Here is a 19,698-nt window from a genome sequence, read left to right on the forward strand (position 1 = left end):
TTTTTTAAAGATTTTATTTATTTATTTGACAGAGAGAAATCACAAGTAGATGGAGAGGCAGGCAGAGAGAGAGAGGGAAGCAGGCTCCCTGCTGAGCAGAGAGCCCGATGCGGGACTCGATCCCAGGACCCCGAGATCATGACCTGAGCCGAAGGCAGCGGCTTAACCCACTGAGCCACCCAGGCGCCCCTAGTCTTTACTATTTCATCTTAATATCTTATTCTCCACATTTAGATGATTTTATTAACCCCTACCTCATCTCTGTTGTTCCATTCTCTCCTTTTTTGGATATCCTTCCACAACAACTAAAACACTAAACAACAACTAAAAACACAACAACAACTAAAAATACTACTTTCATCATATTAACTTTTATTTTTTAAATCAATGTCATGGCATAAAATTGTCAGTATAAGAATGGAAACACTAAGACATTAATTAATTAAATTGGCATTTTACCTTAGAAAATGGTATAATACTAAGTTTAAATTAGTTTGTTTATTTTAATTAACTAGTTAAATTTTGTTTATGTTTATTAATTGATCCCTTTATGTTAGGTATAATTCTAAGTTAATTATGATAGACTGACTCAATTTTCACAAAAACTCAGTGATGTAAATATTATTATTACCATCACCTCTGTTCTATAGGTAAGGAATAGCATAGAGAGACTGAAGAACTTGTCCAAAGTCAAAAGCACATAAGACACTGAATTGGTTATTTGAGTTTTCCCTAAAACTTAAAAAATTAACCAATATACTTACTATTCTGCCTCAATTGATAGAATTACTTAGAGATATTAATAGCATGTAAGCTGTGAGTTTAATTCAATCATTTAAAAGAAGTGGTTAAGTTTGCTTTTGGTTCATTTTGCCTCTACTGAATCACAAAATTTAAGAAAGTTTACACTAATTCTGGTGTGGTAGTTTAATTGGAGAACTTTAATTTTCCTTGCTGTGAACATTTATTTTTAAAAGTTAAGGAGAAGATCCATTGAATATTATTATTTACATGCAAATGGCAATCTGGTCCAGTGTTAAAAGCAGCTAGGACTGGAATGGGTTGTTATCCCACCTTGAAAGTGGTGGGGACAAAGGAGTAGTGATAACTTTAGTTGCTAAATTTAACTCAGTAAGTGTTTATCTAATTCCTCATCTAGGGAGTTTCGATAATAACAATAATTTGCATGTATTCCACATTTATTAAGCACCAGGTGTTATCCTAATTATTGGCCACCATCATATATTCAGTTTTGGAGAGGCTCTCCCAGGATATACATCTGGAAAGATACTATTTTCCCAGTCAAACTTCCACTTATAAAGGGATGGTATATGTAAACAGAAAGTATTCTAACAATCAGAACCATCTAGTGAATAACTATGCTAATTAGCAATAGAAAAAATAATTCCAAGCATTGTCTTCCAGAGATTTTGATCTGTGGAGATCATATGCAGGACTGCCTTGAATGTGAGGATTTTCCCTGTAAGGCCAGCTGAATCTGGAGAACAATGCCATATTGACCTTCAAGACCCTTCCTCAGGTCACTGCATATATATTTTCATAATACTTAGTAAAATGCTTTCAATTTAATAGCCATTTAATCTAAATATATCAAAATGATGAATAAGATGTTAAATAAAAGTTTAATATCACTCCTCATGTTCATGGTAAAATGTAATTGCTAACATAATAATGAAAAACTAGTTGGACTAGATCTGCTATAGAGTAAGAAGATATAGTTTGGAATTTTAAGATTGGCATATTATTCCCAGTCCTATAACCAACTCTCAAATTAAACTTTTGTAAGTAATTAACCTTTGTGTGACCAACTTTGCTCATCTGTAAGACAGATACAGTAATTATTGTTGCCTACCCTATAGGCATAGCGTGAGAATTAATGAGGTAATTTCTAAAAGTGAGTTCCTTGAAAGGCTTTTTATAACTTCTTACTGTCCTATTCTATTTGTTTTATTTTTATCATATACATCAAAAGTCCAGATGCTTTAAAAACTTTTTTTTTTAAATTTAGGTTGAATATTACTAACAGAGACCTATCTAGGTGAAATATGACAATGATAACTGAAATAATCAATAGTTTTATACATCTGTTTTATAATGAATATTCTTCTGAGAAAGTTATCTCATTTTTTAGTTTCAAAATTAAAAAAATTTCATGTTACTTTTTGATCCAACAGTTAGATGCTAATGGCTGAACCTCTGCACTGCTAACAGAGTGGACATATGATTTGTTAATGGGGGAATTGTTCTGTGCATTGTAGGATGTTTAGCAACATCCTTGGCCTTCACCCACTAGATGCCAATAAGTACCCCGAGTGCTGACATCCCAACTTTTGCATCAGCATGGGTGGGACTGAAGGAGATTACACTGAGTGACATAAGTCAGCAGAGAAAGTCAATTCTCATATGGTTTCACTTACTTGTGCAGCATAAGGAATAACACGGAAGACATTAGGAGAAGGAAAGGAAAAGGGATGGGAGGGGGAATGCGTAGGGAGTCCCTATGCATGAGGGACTGTAGACTCTGAGAAACAAACTGAGGGTTTTAGAGGGGAGGGGATGAGAGAGTCAGCCCAGTAATGGGTATGAAGGAGGTCATGTATTGCATGGAGCACTGGGTGTTACCTATAAACAATCAATCTTGGAACATTACATCAAAAACTAATGATGTATTGTATGGTGACTAACATAACAAAATAAAACAAATTAATTAAAGAAAAATCTCCAAATGTAACCCATTGTCCCCTGCAAGGTAAATGGCATTCAGTTGAGAACCACTGACCTAACAAAATTAAATAGGGTGAATGAATGGCCTGTCCAAACTGTGTAGTACAATCAATACAATCAATTTAAACCATCTTGACACTAGGGGAATGCACACACACACACATGTAAGATGACCATATAGCCTGTTTGCCTAGTATGGTTCTGATTTATACCTGATATCCTAGTATCCAGTCCCATTATCATTGGTACTAGATGTTCAATTTTGTAATAGAGTATCATTATCAATCCATGCAATAAAATAAACACGTGAGGATTTTATTGAACTACTATTTACATTTACAGTTTCCTCCTTTATTTATTTATTTATTTATTAATTGGTCTTACCATGGGTAAGATGTATATGCGGCTAAGTTAAATTTTACTTTAAGATACCATCAACTTGAAAGAGGTAATCATTCTATTTTTCACTCTCTCCTTTCCTGAGACAACGTTCCCTTGTCTAATGCTTCTCTTCTCAGGCCACTAAGCTGAGCAGCATGGAAAGGACCTCGCGCTAGTAACAGTTCCTTCAGATAGCAGATGGAGCTAGAATAATGATTCTGCCCTGACCTCTATTCATGCTTTGCCCTGTGCTGATACGTGCATGGAGTCTCAAGGTGGCCAGTCACTGGGGATCACTGAGTAAGATGGGAACTTACAGACTGGCTATCTAGGCAATCTGTGCAGAAAGTAGACACTAAGAAATCGTACCTCAGAACATATAGTTTAGCTGTGGCTGTTTTTAATTTATTGTATAGTGGAAATTTATAGCAATGCATTTATTATAAAGTTTGAGTTTTTATTTTAATATAACTTCTTTATAATGGGAAGGAGTACACAGAAGTAAATTAGATACTTAAGAAAAAAACAGTGAATTAATGATCATGCGGTCTACCAAAATGTTTGTTGATTTCTATGATGCCATCAACATGCAAGATATATTATATCAATGATCAAAAGAATCAGAAAGCAAAATCCCTAAAAAAGAATCAGCAACTACTTGAAAAGTAAGTTTGTATTTTAGTTATTAAAGTGTATCCCAAGGTGACAACTTAACCCATACAATTTCAGGAAGCACACTTTTATGTAACTCCTTGAACTTTAGTTTTTATTTTAATTAAATTACTATTTTTCTAATTATCTTTAATAACTTTTAATTGCCAGATTTCTTGTATGTGTAGGAAATGTGACATGAGCTTTTAAAGTTTTGACTCCTATAACAGGAGAATTTCAAAGCTAAAGTTAATTTACCTAAAATTGGCTTTATATCAACAGATGCTTCAAATAAAAAGACAGTTTAGGTTCAGTGCTTAATTTTGAGTTTTTCACCTAGTACATAGGAAAAAAAGCAAAGTTTAGGAAGTCAATTTAATGAAAGTTGAAAATGAAGACGCTTTTGAAAGTATTTGTTGTAATAAATGTAAGAACAGCATAACGATTTTAATAATATTACAAATTAAAAATCAAGATAGCAGAATATATGTAAATATTATTTCTTCAGAATCAATTGGACATATTCAATAACAGTCAATAGAGAACACACCAATTTTTTTTTGCTTTTAATTAGTTAATGATCTGGAATATAAAACATGGAGGTATTAGAATTTATGTTCAAAAACAGACACCACGTGATCCAGCAATCATGCTCTTTCATATTTACCCAAGTGAATTGAAAACTTATGTCCACAAGAAAACCTGTACCTAGATTTTTATGGCAGCTTTCTTCATAATTGCCAAAACTGGAAGCAACACAGTGTCCCCCAGTTAGGTGAATGGATAAACTATAGTGCATGGAGACAGTGGAATATTATTCAATGCTAAAATTAAATGAGTTACAAAGCCATGAAAAGACATGGAATACTTAAATGCATATTATTAAGTGAAAGAAGACAATCTGTATGACACCAATTATATGAAATTCCAGAAAAGACAAAACTATAAAGATAGCAAAAAAAGTCAGTATTTGCCAGGGGTTAGGAAGGAGGGAGAAATGAAAGGTAGAGCACAGAGGATTTTTAGGGCAGTGAAACAGTTCCGTATGATACTGTAATTGTGGATACATAGTCATTGTATATTTGTCCAAACCCATAAAAGGTACACTAAGAATGAACCATAATGTCAACTTTGGATGTTGGGTGATGATGTGTCATTCTAACAAATATAGTACTGTGGTGTGGGATGTTAATACCATGGCAGTGCCTGTGGAGGGTCAGGGCTATAGGGGACTCTCGGTACTTTACATTCAATTTTGTTGTGAAACTAAAACTGCTCTAAAAATTAAAGTATATTAATTAAAAAAATAAACAACAAAAAGATGGGAGAATCTGAACAAATTAATAAAAAACAAATGTGCATAATATTTATTTTGAAGCCTTAATTGCATTTTGAAATACCTCAACTTGTGTGATAAACCTTTTTATTGTGTTCCTATTTTAATTGTATATTAGTGGCTTTGATTTCTTTGAAATCACAGTTAGTTAGATATTTAGCATTCTATGCCTTCAATTTATGCAGATTTTTTTTCTTTTTACGTATTATTTTGTAGAGAACTTTTGGAATATGTGCATGTAAGGGTCTTCCATTTAGGTTATAAGGAATTAAAAATAGATTGTATGACAAGAAAGAAATACAAATAAACTTTTTGAGTATATGAGGTGAAAGATAAGTATGGGAAATTAAAAGAGGGTTATTTTTTGTTTTGTTTTGTTTTTTGAAAATAAGCCTATTCCACATCCAAAACAAGTTAACCTACGGCTATTCAAATAAAAAAAAATGAAAAGAAAATAACTGATGATACTGGAAACAAAAATAACATTTGAAGTAATAGATTCTCAGAGAAGATAAATGAAATGATGGGGACAATGTTGACATAGTGATATAAAAATAATCATATTTAGGAAGTATACACAGTAATGTCTTATTTTGTTAAAAGAAAATTATTGTGCTTTCCGTAACTTTATCCTTAAATTACCAAAGAAAATAAAATAATCTCATAAAACAATTTTCAGTATATATATATATATATATATATATACACACACACATATATATATATGTGTGTGTGTGTGTATACTTTGTAGAAATGATTATGTCTTTACATACTGTAGAGAACTTCAGGTTGTTATTTAAAACAATTTGGCTTGGGCGCCTGGGTGGCTCAGTGGGTTAAGCCGCTGCCTTCGGCTCAGGTCATGATCTCAGAGTCCTGGGATCGAGTCCCGCATCGGGCTCTCTGCTCAGCAGGGAGCCTGCTTCCCCCTCTCTCTCTGCCTGCCTCTCCATCTACTTGTGATTTCTCTCTGTCAAATAAATAAATAAAATCTTTAAAAAAAAAAAATAAAACAATTTGGCTTGATAATTGAGTAACAAATTTCAAAATGCATTATTTGCTTAAAGTTTAAGTATTTTGATTCAGTCATTATCATATACGCTTATTGACATACATTCCTATATTGACAATTACTTGAAGAAGAATTTATAGAATCATCAACTCCTTTATTGACTATAATATTTTTCATTAATATATTTAGAGCAATTTAGGTTTACAGAAAATTTTAACAGAAAGTGCAGAGAATTCCTAAGTAACCCTTCACACATAGGTTCCTCTATTATTAGCATCTTAGAGTAGCATAGTATGTTTGTTACAATTGATGAGCTGCTACTGATAAATTATCATTAACTAAAGTTCATAGGTTACATTAGGGTTTGCTCTTTTTGTTGTTCATTCTATGAATTGTGACATACATCTACCATCATAGAACATCATACGGAATAGTGCCACTGTCCATTGCCCTGTGCGCCCCCTATTTGTTTGTCCCTATCCAGTGAACCCTTGGCAGTCCCTCACTGTTTTCCTATCCCCACAGTTTTGCCTTTCTTGGAATGTCATGACGGTGAAATCACAAAGTATGTAGTCATTTCAGATTGGCTTCTTTTGCTTAGCAATATACTTTAAAATTTCCTCCATGATTTTTTCATGACTGGAAAGTTTACTTCTTTATATCACTAATATGCCATTGTTTGAATGTACCCCAGGTTGATTATCCACTCACTTATTGAAGGGCATCTCGGTTGCTTCAAAGTTTTGGTGATTATAAGTAAAGCTACCATAAACAGCGGTGCCTGGGTGGCTCAGGTGGTTAAGTGTCGAACTCTTGGTTTTGGCTCAGGCCACGATCCCATAGGTATGAGATTGAGCCTCATGTCAGGCTCTGCATTAAGCATGGACTCTGCTTGAGATTAGTTCCTTCTGCCCCTCCCCATATTCACACTCACACTCTCTCTCAAATAAATAAATCAATCTTCTTTTCAAAAAAGCTGCTTTAAAAAAAACAATAAAAATTTAAAAATAAAAAAAACCTGCTACAAAGATTGTATGCAGGTTTATTAATAGATATAAAATTTCAGCTCATTAAGGTAAACACCAAAAAGTGTAATACAGTAAGTTTTGTAAGAAACTGCCAAACTGTCTTCCAAAATCCAAACCATGCTTCATTATGACCAGCAATAAATGAGAGTTCCTGTGGCTCCACATTCTGGTAAACATTTAGTGCTGTTAATGCTTTGGATTTTAACAATTGTACCAGGTGTGTAATAATACCTCATTGTTGTTTCAATCTGTAATTATCTTATGACACATGATGTGGAGCATCTTTTCATAAGCAAATGTGCCATCTGGTATCTATTTTGGTGACCTCTCTTCAGACCTTGGCCATGCATTATTGTCAGGCAATGCCGGTTTTTCTTATGGTTAAATTTTAAGTGTTCTTCATATATGTTGGGTACCAGCCCCTTGACAGACCCCAGTTTTGTAAATATTTAAGCCCAGTGTATGGCTTATCTCTTCATTCTCTTAACACTGTCCTTTGCAGAGTGGAAGTTTTTAATTTTAATAATATTCAAATTCTTTTTTTTCATGGATCATGCTTCGGAAGTTGTATCTAAAAGCCAACACTAACACTGAAGTCATCTAGATTTGCCTGTTATCTACTAAAATTTTTAAATTTTTGGATTCTATATTTAAGTCTATGATCCAATTTGAGTTAATTTTTATGAAAAGCACTAGGTTTGTGTCTACATTTTTTTTCCCCATGTGAATGTCCAATTGTCAAGTATTTACTGAAGGCTACACTTTTTCTATTACATTTCCTTTGGTCATGTCAAAGAGCATTTGACTACATGTATTTTGGTATATTTCTGAGCCCTCTATTCTGTTCTAGTGGTCTATTTTTCTCTTTTATTCATCAATACCACACTACTTTGTTTACTGGAGCTATACAGTAAGTTTTGAAGTTATGTGAGTATTCTGATTTTATTGATTTCGTGTTTGCTAATCTGGGTCTTTTGCCACTCTGTATCAATTTCAGAATCAGTTTGAACTGATTTGTACTGACAAAATAAGATTTTTTTTATTGTATTTCACTGAATCTGTAGATACATATTGGAAGAAATGACATCTTGACAATACTGAGTCTTTCTATCCCAAACCTCACAATATCTCCTCATTTATTTAGAGCTTCTTTTATTTCTCTCATCATAACTTAATAGTTTGTCTTGTCTAGTTCTTAAACATATTTTGTTATATATATATAAGTAACTCATTTTGAGGATGCCAGTATAATGTTATTATATTTTGAATTTCGATTTCTATTTGTTCATTGCTGGCATATGGGAAAGACACTTATTTTGCGTATGAACCTTGCATTATGCAACCTTGCTATAATCACTTTTTACTTCCAGTTTTGTTGTGATTGTCATTCTTGAGTCTCTGGGATTTTCTACACAGAAAGTGTTGTAATCTACAATCAAAGAACTTTCAATTTCTTTTCCAACATGTGTATTTAATTTCCTTTTCTGAAATTACTGCATTAGCTAGGACTTCTACATGATGTTTAATAAGAGTGGTGACAGAAAACAACTTTGCTTTCTTCCTAGTCTTAACAGGAAAGAAACAGGGTCCTCAACATTAAGTATGATTTTAGCTGTAGATTGTTTTGTAGATAGTCTTTATCAAGTTGAGGAAGTTCCCCTCTATTGCTAGATTGCCAAGTTTTTGTCATTAATGAGTGTTGGATTTTGTCATATGCTTTTTCTGCATCTAATGATATGGTGGTTTCATTTTCTTTAGCTTCTTGACATGACCCATTATGTTACTTGGCTTTTGAATGTTAAAATAGTGTTGCATGCCTGGAATAAATTCCACTTAATCATCATGTATAATTATTTTCATATATTGTTGCATTTAATTTGCTAATATTTCTTTGAGGGTATTTATAGTTGGGTTCCTGAAAGATGTTAGTTTTTAGTTTTCTTTTCATATAATATCTATACCTGGGCTGTTATTAAGGTGATGCTGGCCTTATAGAATGAGTTAAGAAAAGTTTCCTCTGGGGGTACATGGGTGGCTCTATCATTAAGCATCTGACTTTGGCTCAGGTCATGATTCCCTGGTCCTGGGATCCAGCCCTGCATCAGGCTCCCTGCTCAGCAAGAAGCCTGCTTCTCCCTCTCCCACTCTCGCTGTCTTCCTGTCAATTAAATGAATAAATAAAATCTTTTAAAAAAATTTTAAAAAAGAAGAAAAAGAAAGTTTCAGGGCGCCTGGGTGGCTCAGTGGGTTAAAGCCTCTGCCTTCAGCTTGGGCCGTGATCCCAGGGTCCTGGGATCGAGCCCCGCATTGGGCTCTCTGCTCAGAAGGGAGCCTGCTTTTTCCTCTCTCTCTCTGCCTGCCTCTCTGCCTACTTGTGATTTCTGTCAAATAAATAAATAAAATCTTTAAAAAAAATAAAAGGAAAGTTTCCTCTGCTTCTACTTTTCAGGAGACATTAGATAATTGGTTTAATTTTTTCCTTAAATGTTGGTAGAATTCCCTTTGAACCCATCTTGGTCTGGTGCTTTTTGTTTTGGAAGATTTTGTTTTTTGGCTAAAGATATATTAGCTGTTTGGGAAAAATATAATTTTCATATAAAATAACAATGCCTTCAGTATTTTAATAGTACTGTTTCATAAGCTAAAGCTATATACATTTATATATAACTTTGCTAATATGGTGTCTTCTGTCATCACTAAATATCTAGAGAAATGATTTAATACTTATAACTTCTAGTTGTACTTTCTTCATTTGAATGAAGTATTTTCTTTCTTCTTTCTTTCTTTCTTTTAGAGAGAGAGCATGAGCAGGACAGGCAGAGGGAGAGGGAGAGAGAAACTCAAAGAGAGGCTACGCTGAACATGGAGCCTAACATGGGCTCCATCTCATGGCCTGTAAGGACCTATTTAGCCAGAGCAATTCCATCTTGGATTAAACAGTTATTTTATTGTTTATGCATTAAAACTTAAACTGTCCCTGCCTCCCTCCCCCCAGGGGACTTACTTAAAAACAAGACCCTGAAAACAGTCCCAGGTAACAAAGCCCAAATACAAGGGGGGTCAGGCCAGGTGGAGACATCCAATCGAGGCGGGGGGGGCACATACTGTCTCCCTAGTTATCAAGGAGTATGGGTCCCACCCTTTAGGTGCCTTCTGGTCGCCAATTCTGACCAACATGATAGGCTAGTTCAAATATCTACTAGGATAAATTGTAATCCAATTGGTCACTTATGTGTAACCTAGCATGACTATGCAGCTTTCTCTGTGTGTTAAAATTTCATTGGCCATCTGTGCATGGCCAGGCCCAACCACATGGCCTTTGCACTTAAAAGCTAGTCTGTAAGGAAGAGAGAGGTCATGCGCTCTCTGTAACAGGCACAGCCCCGGCTGGTCAGTTTCGATTCTTGATGCTTGGCGTGGAATAAAGCTTTGCTTGAACTTTGGTTTATATCAATCTCGCTACTTAATCATGGACCCATTATTGGGGGACCTTTCAGACCCTGAGATCACAACCTGAACCAAAACCAAGAGTCTAGTGCTTAACTATGATGAAGTCTTAGAATGTAAGTGAGGTTCGGTGAGTGGGGTGAGGTCCGAAGCAATGACCCAGAAAGAATTCTTGAGACATCTTTGGTGCAAAATGGTGGTTTATTAAAGCACAGAGACAAGACCCATGGGCAAAAGAGCTGCTGCCCCTGGGCTGTGAGGAGTGGTCCATTATATACTTGCAAGTTGGGAGGGGGTCACGGATGGCATAAGTCTCTAAGAAATTTTGGAAACAAGGCTTCCAGGACCTTGAGGGGCTAGCTGTTGTGGGAAAAGGTTATTCTTGACCAATAATAAAACCTTTTTGTGAGACCCTTTAGATGTGTATCAGTGGGCCATATGTTTGGGAATGATTGTCAACAAGTATCTTGGAGGGTTTAGAGATAAAGTTTCCAGAGGAATTGTTAAAGTAGACTTACAGTATCCTGGTTTAGGGTAGGGGTGGATCAGGCTAGGATTGCACTTTGCCCTTGGCTAAGTGTTAAGGTGGAGGCAGTTGAGTCCCTGGAGGAATGTCACTCTGCCTGTTTTAAGGGCTTGTCAGTGGGTAAGGAAATTTAGTAATTTTTCTTCTGCCTATGTTTCCCACATCAACTGCACTGCCCAAATGACCCCAAAGTATTTTCTTTAAATCTGTTTTCTATCATATCAAAGAATGCAAAATCCATAGGTCTTGTTTTTGGCACAGGGAGACAAAATTTAAATGAGAAGTATTTAAAGATGTAAGTGATTTTGGGGGAAAAGAAAAGCAAAGTTTATAGTCTGGAAATGCCTAGATAAAATAGAACTGTTATTCCCAAAATATTATAAATTATTTCAACAGCACACATATATTCTAAATTATTTACCAACACTATTTCACCAAGATAAAGTGTGTTGATCCATAGTTACATTGTCAGCTATTAATTCATGAGAATACTCACCTGGGCTCTTACTACTTTTGGCAAATTCCCACAGACATTCCTCTGTTGTGGTTAGGCTGGTTCTTAATTATGATTAGCACAATACACAGAAGGAAAAACCAGTCAAGAGCTTGAAAAAATAAGGTTTATTAGTTACAAATTAAGGTAAGCAGCATGCCCTAGGGTTACAGCTAGATCTCAGGGAGGGAGGGAGAGAAAGAGAGAGGTGAATTTAAAACAAGAGTGTGAATTAAAGTGCAGGAAGGGAAAAACAAATGTCAGTTATCTGGGTTCCAGGGCTTTCTAAAATAGGAACTTCATGAATGGTCAGCTTGGCTCTCTCTGTGGTTGTTTGAGGTGGATGTCTTTGATTCCAGCACTTCAGCAGTCAAAAGCTTAATGCCAGACATGTACATTACAAGCAAAAGAGCTAACTAGTAGATACTCCTTACCACAGAAATTCAAAATACTGGATTTTAACTACACTTCCTTTAAAAACTGAAATATTACTGAAAATTTTATGCAACTTTCCATAGTGTTTTATTCTTTCCATTTGAGTGATACTTTTTTTTTCCCCAAATTTCTAACTAGCAGATCAATAAACTTAGCATTTTTTTTAAGGTTTTCCCATTGTCTTTGTCATTTGAGGCTGCTATAACAAAGTACCATATATTATGTGGCTTACAAATGACAGAAATTTATTTCCCACTATTCTGGAGACTGGAAACCCAAGATCAGGATGACATTAGGGTTGGGTTCTAGTGAGAGCCTTTTGGAAGGCAGACTGGCAAAAGAGGGAGAGAGATGTCTCTGACATTCCTTTTATAAGGGAACTAATTCTATTCCTAAAAGCTCCATCTCATGACCTAATTACCTCCTGATGTCTCTACTTCCTAAAACCATTAATAATTGGGGCTCTAATTTCAATATGTGAGTTTTGGGGAGACAAACGTTTAGCTCATAATGTGCATGTTCTTCTATATTTTCAAATCTAAGCATATTGGCCTTTAAAAAAATATTGTTTACTCTAAACTGAGAGAAAATCTGTGAATAAAAAATGTAGGATATATAATTATTTTCATGTTTAAATAGCTTGCTCTGCAGATGTGATATGCAAAGGTGACCTTTTAGCTAGTCATATTTTTCAAACTGTTTGTGTGTTACTATAATAGTCATTTCATATGTAACAACTACTATGAAGTAATCCTTTTCTGCATTTTAATTTGGGAATTTTAAACTGTAGTATTATGTATTCATTTCCCTTCAAATTTGGGATAATGCAAAGGTCACCTGATACAAAAATTAGTAATATTCAGATTCTATTTTGCTAAGGTATAATAAAACCAAGAAAAGTAACAGAGAATAATTATTGACCTACTATCCAAAAATCTTCCTAATTTGTATAGTAGGAATGCATAAGAGTAAAGAATATTCCAGTCCAAGCTAGAATATGTACAGATATCTTTTATTGAGTGATGAATGTCAACCAAAAGAAATTGAAGCAAATTAGAGCAGAGAGAAAAATTAGTGTAAGATGATGTTAGATGGCAAGGAAGGGAGTAAGGTTAAGAAGTTTTGTCTTGGGGGCGCCTGGGTGGCTCAGTGGGCTAAATCCTCTGCCTTTGGCTCCTGCCTACCCCTCTCTCTCTCTGCCTGCTGCTCTGCCTACTTGTGGTCTCTGTCTGTCAAATAAATAAATAAAATCTTACAAAAAAACAAAAAAAGAAGAAGAAGAAGAAGAAGAAGAAGAAGAAGAGGTTTTGTCTTGGGGTGCCTAGGTGGCTCAGTGGGTTAAGTCTCTGCCTTCTGCTCAGGTCATGATCTCAGGATCCCAGGATTGAGCCCCCCATCTGCCTCTCTGCTCAGCAGGGAACCTGCTTACCCCCCCCCCCCCCCTATTTTTATCTCTCTCTGTCAAATAAATAAATAAAATCCTAAAAAAAAAAAAAAAAGTTTTATCTTCTTCTTAAAGTCATTATAAAGTACTTTCAGCATTTTAAGCTTGGAAATTGGTCTATTTATGTTATATGAATATTTAAGAATGACAAAAGCAGATTTCAGTTTTATAAACACCATCCTATTTTCAGAATGGAGAATGAATTTGAGTCAAGCAAGAATGAGTATTGTAAGGCCTATTTAGCCCAAGTGATTCCATCCGATTAAACAGTGATTTTGTTGTTTATGCAGTAAAACTTAAACTGAGCCTGCCCCCCACCAAGGGACTTACTTAAAAGCAAGTCCAGGAAGCCAGTCCCAGGTAACAAAGCCCAAATACAAGGGCAGGCCAGGCCAGGTGGAGACATCCAATCAGTGGGGCGCACATACTGTCTCCCTAGCTACCAAAGAGTGTGGGCCTTGCCTTTTGGGCACCTTTTGTGTGCCAATTCTGACCAGGGTGATAGGCTAGTTGAAATAGCTACTATGGGTAGAATTATAATTCAGTTGGCCACCCGAGTGTAACCTGGCACGATTGTGCAGCTTTCTCTGTGTGTTGCAATCTCATTAGCCACGTGTGTGGCCAGGCTCAACCACATGGCCTTTGCTCTATAAAAGTTAGTCTGTAAGTCAGGGAGGGGTCGCCCTCTCTGTAAGAGGCGGCCCCAAACGGTCGGTTTGATTCTTGATGCTTGGCGCAAAATAAAGCTTTGCTTGACCTTCACTTTGTATCAGTCTCGCTCCTTTGATTATGGACCCAACAAGTATGTGAGCACCAATTAGGTTTTTACAGGGTCACAGGGGTGAGATGGGAAAATAGAGTAATTTGGTTTAGGATGGTGATGACTAAAATGAGGAGAGGACTGAAAGATACAGGATTAGGATGGAAGAGTGTCATAATAAACACTTGAATTTATACAAAAAGAGAGAGAGAGAATAATGTAGAGAGTAAATCCTAGGTTTTGACTTAAATGACTCAACTCAGTAAGAACATAGTTGAAGAAGATCAGGTTTGGAGAAGACTATTAGAAATTTTAAGGAAGAGCTTTCACGTAAGAAGTTGGATACAAGGATGAGGACCTTAGAGGAGAAGTTCGGGTTGAAGATAATAGCCTTGTGATTCATATAGAAGTAAGTGGTCCTCAGAGTCATAGACTTAAGTGACACCATCTACAAGAAGAGAGAGTAAAAAAACAAAACAAAACAAAACAAAACAAGAAATACTAATAAATCTTTAGGGACATGTTTGTCTGACAAATGAAATAAGTCAAAAATAAGCCAAATAATAAGTCAACAAGAAGGATGGATTTGCAAGGGGGAAAACCAGATGAAGGCAAAAACAAAGAAAACAAGCAAAGAAAGCAGCTAAAGAAATAAAGGAGTAGCTAAGAAGGTTAAATAATGTTGAAAGTTACAAGAGGAATGCAACAGAAATCTTCCGTAATTTTTCAATTTGAACATAATTGCTAACTCTAGAGAGCTGTTTTGTGAGAATTATTGAGGTTGAATCAAAATTGCCATGGGCAGATAACAAGGGTTATATAAGAGGTTATATAAGAAAAGAGAAATTGGAAAATATGAGGAAAAAAAGGAATCACTAAGAATTTTTTTGTCATGAACCAGCCAAAGCATGACTCTCTTTATTAAGATCATCTTAAAAATTCCAGTTAAATCTTTATCCTATTAAGAAATATTGCAACGAATGTTCTTAAGTCAGTGAAATCATTTTTATTTAATATCATTATACTTTGATATTAAAATGTGCTGTATTTTAAGCAAGATATGTCACCGAATGTTTATTAGAAAAATCACACAAATCTATAAACTACATTAATAATAATGTATAGAAGAATTTTTAATTATATATATGAAATCATTAATTTGGTTTCATACTGTGGAGATATTTATCTTACCATACATATAATATATGTTGTATTTGGTGAGATCACACATATGTATATATATAATATGAGACAAAATTATTAAGTTATTAAGTGCCTTTTATTTCATGTAAAAGAAAGTACCTTTATTAGAATTCTAGAAGAGAATGTATTATTTATTGATTTAAACTCTAAAATAAACTAGTCATTGAATTTAATACTAACTTGATTCATTGTAAACTGAAATGAAAGCTACATTTGCATCTGTGTTGATTATTATTTGACTTCACTAAGATATATGTAGATATCTTAAATGTCTAAAGAATACATTTTATGTGAAACCATTTACCAGTATAACATTGTAGCATAGGCATTTAGTTGCTTGTGTTTCTCTTTCTTAAATTCATGGTAAATTTGTATCACCAGAGCTGTCCTTAGAAATCTTTTTTTTTTTTTTTTTTAAAGACCAAAATCATAGAATGGGAAATGGGAAGAGGGTGTTCTCAAAGGAAATCTTAGGGTATTTATATAATTTTTAAAAGAAAAAATGGAAATAAATTTATTCTGATAACATTAGTAAGAATGATCTACTTTACTTAACAGAACAACAACAACAAAATGTTTCTTAGAGAAAAGGCAAGGGAGGAATAAGAAAATAAAGTCTAACTCAATTGCCAGCTATCATTTAAGGTCGAGTGGCCATGTTGGAAAAGAGAACAGCATGCAGGAGCAAAATGCAAGGAGACAGTTTAGTTCATAAGCTCTTTTGGCACCCAGTAAGTGCCACTGCCTCGGGCTTATGGATCTTTAGATTCTGGCAGAATTTAAAAAAAAAAAAAAATGGGATTAAGAGTGTGGACAGCTGCTTATAGCTAGTAGCAATAGATTTGCTTCAATAGTCCAGAATTTCCTGACTCTTTATTTGAATCCAGCAAAATGAGTTTTAAAATATAATGACATCCTGTATATAAAGTAAGCATATAAAACTCCGAGCTATTAGATGACCATATCCATGTACCCTCATTCCATTCTTCCTTCTATGTGTTTTCTTTTTTCCCTAGTAATACAGCCAATCTGGTAACCATGAGATAACAATGTCATGTGTCAGAAGCCTGTGTGACTTCCTTCATGTTGAGGTGACTTATACCTAAGCATATGTCATCTATATTTTGACCGGCAATGTAGGAGTGCAATAAATGCCACAACAGTGCACAGTTCCCTAAGGCAAAGCTGGTAAACTCGAAGTCAGTAAGGCCCCAAAGTAAAAACAAAATAAAGTAATAAAATAAAGAAGGGAAGAAACAAATACAAAAAAGAAAACACAAAAGAACTCCCTCCCTTAAGGTTCCTGTTCAGTATAGAGGCACTATGCTGTGATTATATCTGCTAGATCAACAAGTACTATTCCAAGCCACTTTTATATCTCCAAAAAGGGTTAGTTGTATTTGAAAAATATTTTGTCACACCTTCATGTACATGGCATTCTTTAAAACAGAAAGTTAAATGTGAAAGAGTACCCAGGAGAGTGGATGAGATATTATCGCATACTCAGATACCTATAATGGCAGACAGAGATTTTCAGATGATTTCAAATAATAATAGTTAAGTTTTTTGTTTGTTTGGGTATTTTGTTTGTTTGTTTGTTTTTCTAGCTTAAAGAAGATGTAGACTACTTAGAACAAGAAAGAATGTACCTGAAGAGTTGGATACCAGGAATTCCAGAAAGCAGAGTATGTACTTAGATGCTGTGCCAGAGACTGCTAGTTGCCTAAGGAGTATGCAGTCTCCCTTTCTTTTTAAAAGATGGAACTGCAATTCTGTTCCAGGCAGCCAAGTGGAAGATTAAGGGCTATCATTTGTAGCCTCCACTGTTACTAGGATGACTCTACACAGGAAAATTATCTGAGCTTGCTCTATTCAGATGAAAGGGCACTGTTTTTGTGATGTCTCTTTCTTTGTTCCTTCTCTGCCAAGTATGTGGACAGCTATACTATGAAGCAACTTGGAGCTTGAAGCCACATGCTGTTCAAGGCAGTGAACAACTACAAGGAGACTGGGTTGCTCACAAGCACAGGACTAGCAAACTGACTGAGTTCTCTCTGAAGTGTGCGTATGTGTTTGGGGGGGGTGACAAACAAACAAACAAAAAACTTCTGCTTGATTTAAATATTCTTTTTTTATTTTTAAGTTTTATGTAGCCAAGTCAAACCTGATTCAACTTCTATTTGGACATGTATAGTGGGAAGTAAAGTCATTCTGGCAAGAAAAAAAAAATGCACAGTCCAGCAGCATATAGAGTGTAAAAGAAGGAAGGACAAGTGTTGTTCACTGGCAGCTACTAACCTCGCAGTATTAAACTAGCTTAACATTTTCAAAAGACATTTTATACATTCAGGTGGAACATCCACCCTCAGTCACCTTTGCATACTTCTAACATTTATTTTCCTCACCTAATCTCTGAAGGCATTTTAGTATCAGACATTTAACAGCATAGTAAGTAGTCAATTAAATTTGAGTAAAGTCTGCATAATGAAAAAAAAATTCAGTTGTGGGCAGAAAATGGTAGACTATAAATGTAGATTAGGTAAAATATGTGGCTTCATGAGAAGTGTCCTAGGTCTGCCATATTCTTCTTATTATAGTTCAATCTTATGCATTATTCCAATACAAGGAAAGGATTTTTCAGCAGCTATCAGCACCTTTTTTTTTTTTTTTTTTTTTTTTTTTTTCCTGTAGGAAGTGAAGTCTCAAACTTACATTATCCCCACATTGGCTGTTTAGGCCTCCTTCTCAGGAATGAGTCCACAGTAGTTTCCTCCAACCTGAGAAGAGATCCTATTCAGTAGGTTCTCTTTAACCAGCACTGCCTTATACAAAAATTTTCAAATTCCTTTTACCTGTTTCTCCTCATTAAAACCAACAAACCTGAAGGAGGGTGATTTCCACATGTGAGAGAGAGGAAACAGAGAGAGCAAAAGAGAAAAATAAATAAATAAAGGAAATAAGACACAAGTAATCTGTCATACATCAAGTATGAAAAAAATTGCATATAACTCTAAAAACTGAGTACAATGTAGATTTGTGCTGATTAAGCAAATTGAAACAAAAAGGGAAAAGAAAGGTTGAAATAGATGCAAGAATTTATGAAAACCCCGTTTGTGAGAGAGAAGACAGTGATTGACATTAGGGAAATATTAAACACCACTAGGGAAGAGGATGATGGATATGTGATAAACACTGCTAATATTATCCTCGGATTTTCCTATTTCCAGGATTTCTAGAGGCTCCTGCGGCGGTGACACCGAGCCTAAACGAAAGAAGCTGGAAACTCTCTGCTACAGAAGGCAGTCCCTACTGGCCTTTCTCCAGAAGCTCCATCCCCAAGGCTTTCTCTGTGTATGGGTGACCGCGGGAGTGGCCTGGCATCAAGAAGACTGCTTAAAAGCTGGTCAATCTGAGTCTAGTCATCCAGGATTTACACAATCCTTTGGTAAAGCCAATTGGTGGAAAAGAACCAGGTCTGTGGAGAGCTGCAGTGCCCTCTGCCGGCGCCGGGGGTAGCCTTCAGTTGGCAGGAGAATGACTGCAGACTCCTGCTGGGCTGAAGGGATCTCCCTCTTTTTGCAACGTGCTCATTGCCCCATAATCAAAGATCCCTTACCCTAGAGCACATTGAATAATGCTTATTGTCATGTTCAGAAAGAAATGGGGAGGGGAGTAGGAGATATTTGAAATGCATGAAATTAACATTAAGTATTAATAACTGGAATACATAAAAATTACATAAATAAAGACAAATCATCCAGTAGAACATAGAGAGATTTTTTTGGGGGGGGATCTAGTTTACATTAGCAACATTGGTGCAAAATTAAAGTCATTAGGTCATCAAAAATTAAGTCTGATAACATGCTTTTGGTTAGGATAAGAAACAAACCAGTAAGCTGTTAAAATGTGCATAAATCTGTAACAACTACCTTGGAAAATACTTTGTTGTATGTCAGAAAACTGAAGATATGCATATGGTATGACTCAAATATGCATACGTGTGCACCAAAGGAAACATATGACGATGTGCATTAAAAGCTTTGTTGTATTAGCTCAGAAACTAAAAACGATGCAAGCATCCAGTAAAACTAAAATTAATAAATACTCACACAGTGTTCAATATTAACATAAAGGAATGGACGGCAGTGATATATACTGGCTTAGACGTGACACAGATGGAACTTGGTATGGAGGGGAAAAAAAAGACGTAGAAGATTATCTACATTAAAATAAGTGA

This window comes from Mustela nigripes, chromosome 1 (genome assembly GCF_022355385.1).
Source record: "Mustela nigripes isolate SB6536 chromosome 1, MUSNIG.SB6536, whole genome shotgun sequence".
Lineage (NCBI taxonomy): Eukaryota > Metazoa > Chordata > Mammalia > Carnivora > Mustelidae > Mustela > Mustela nigripes.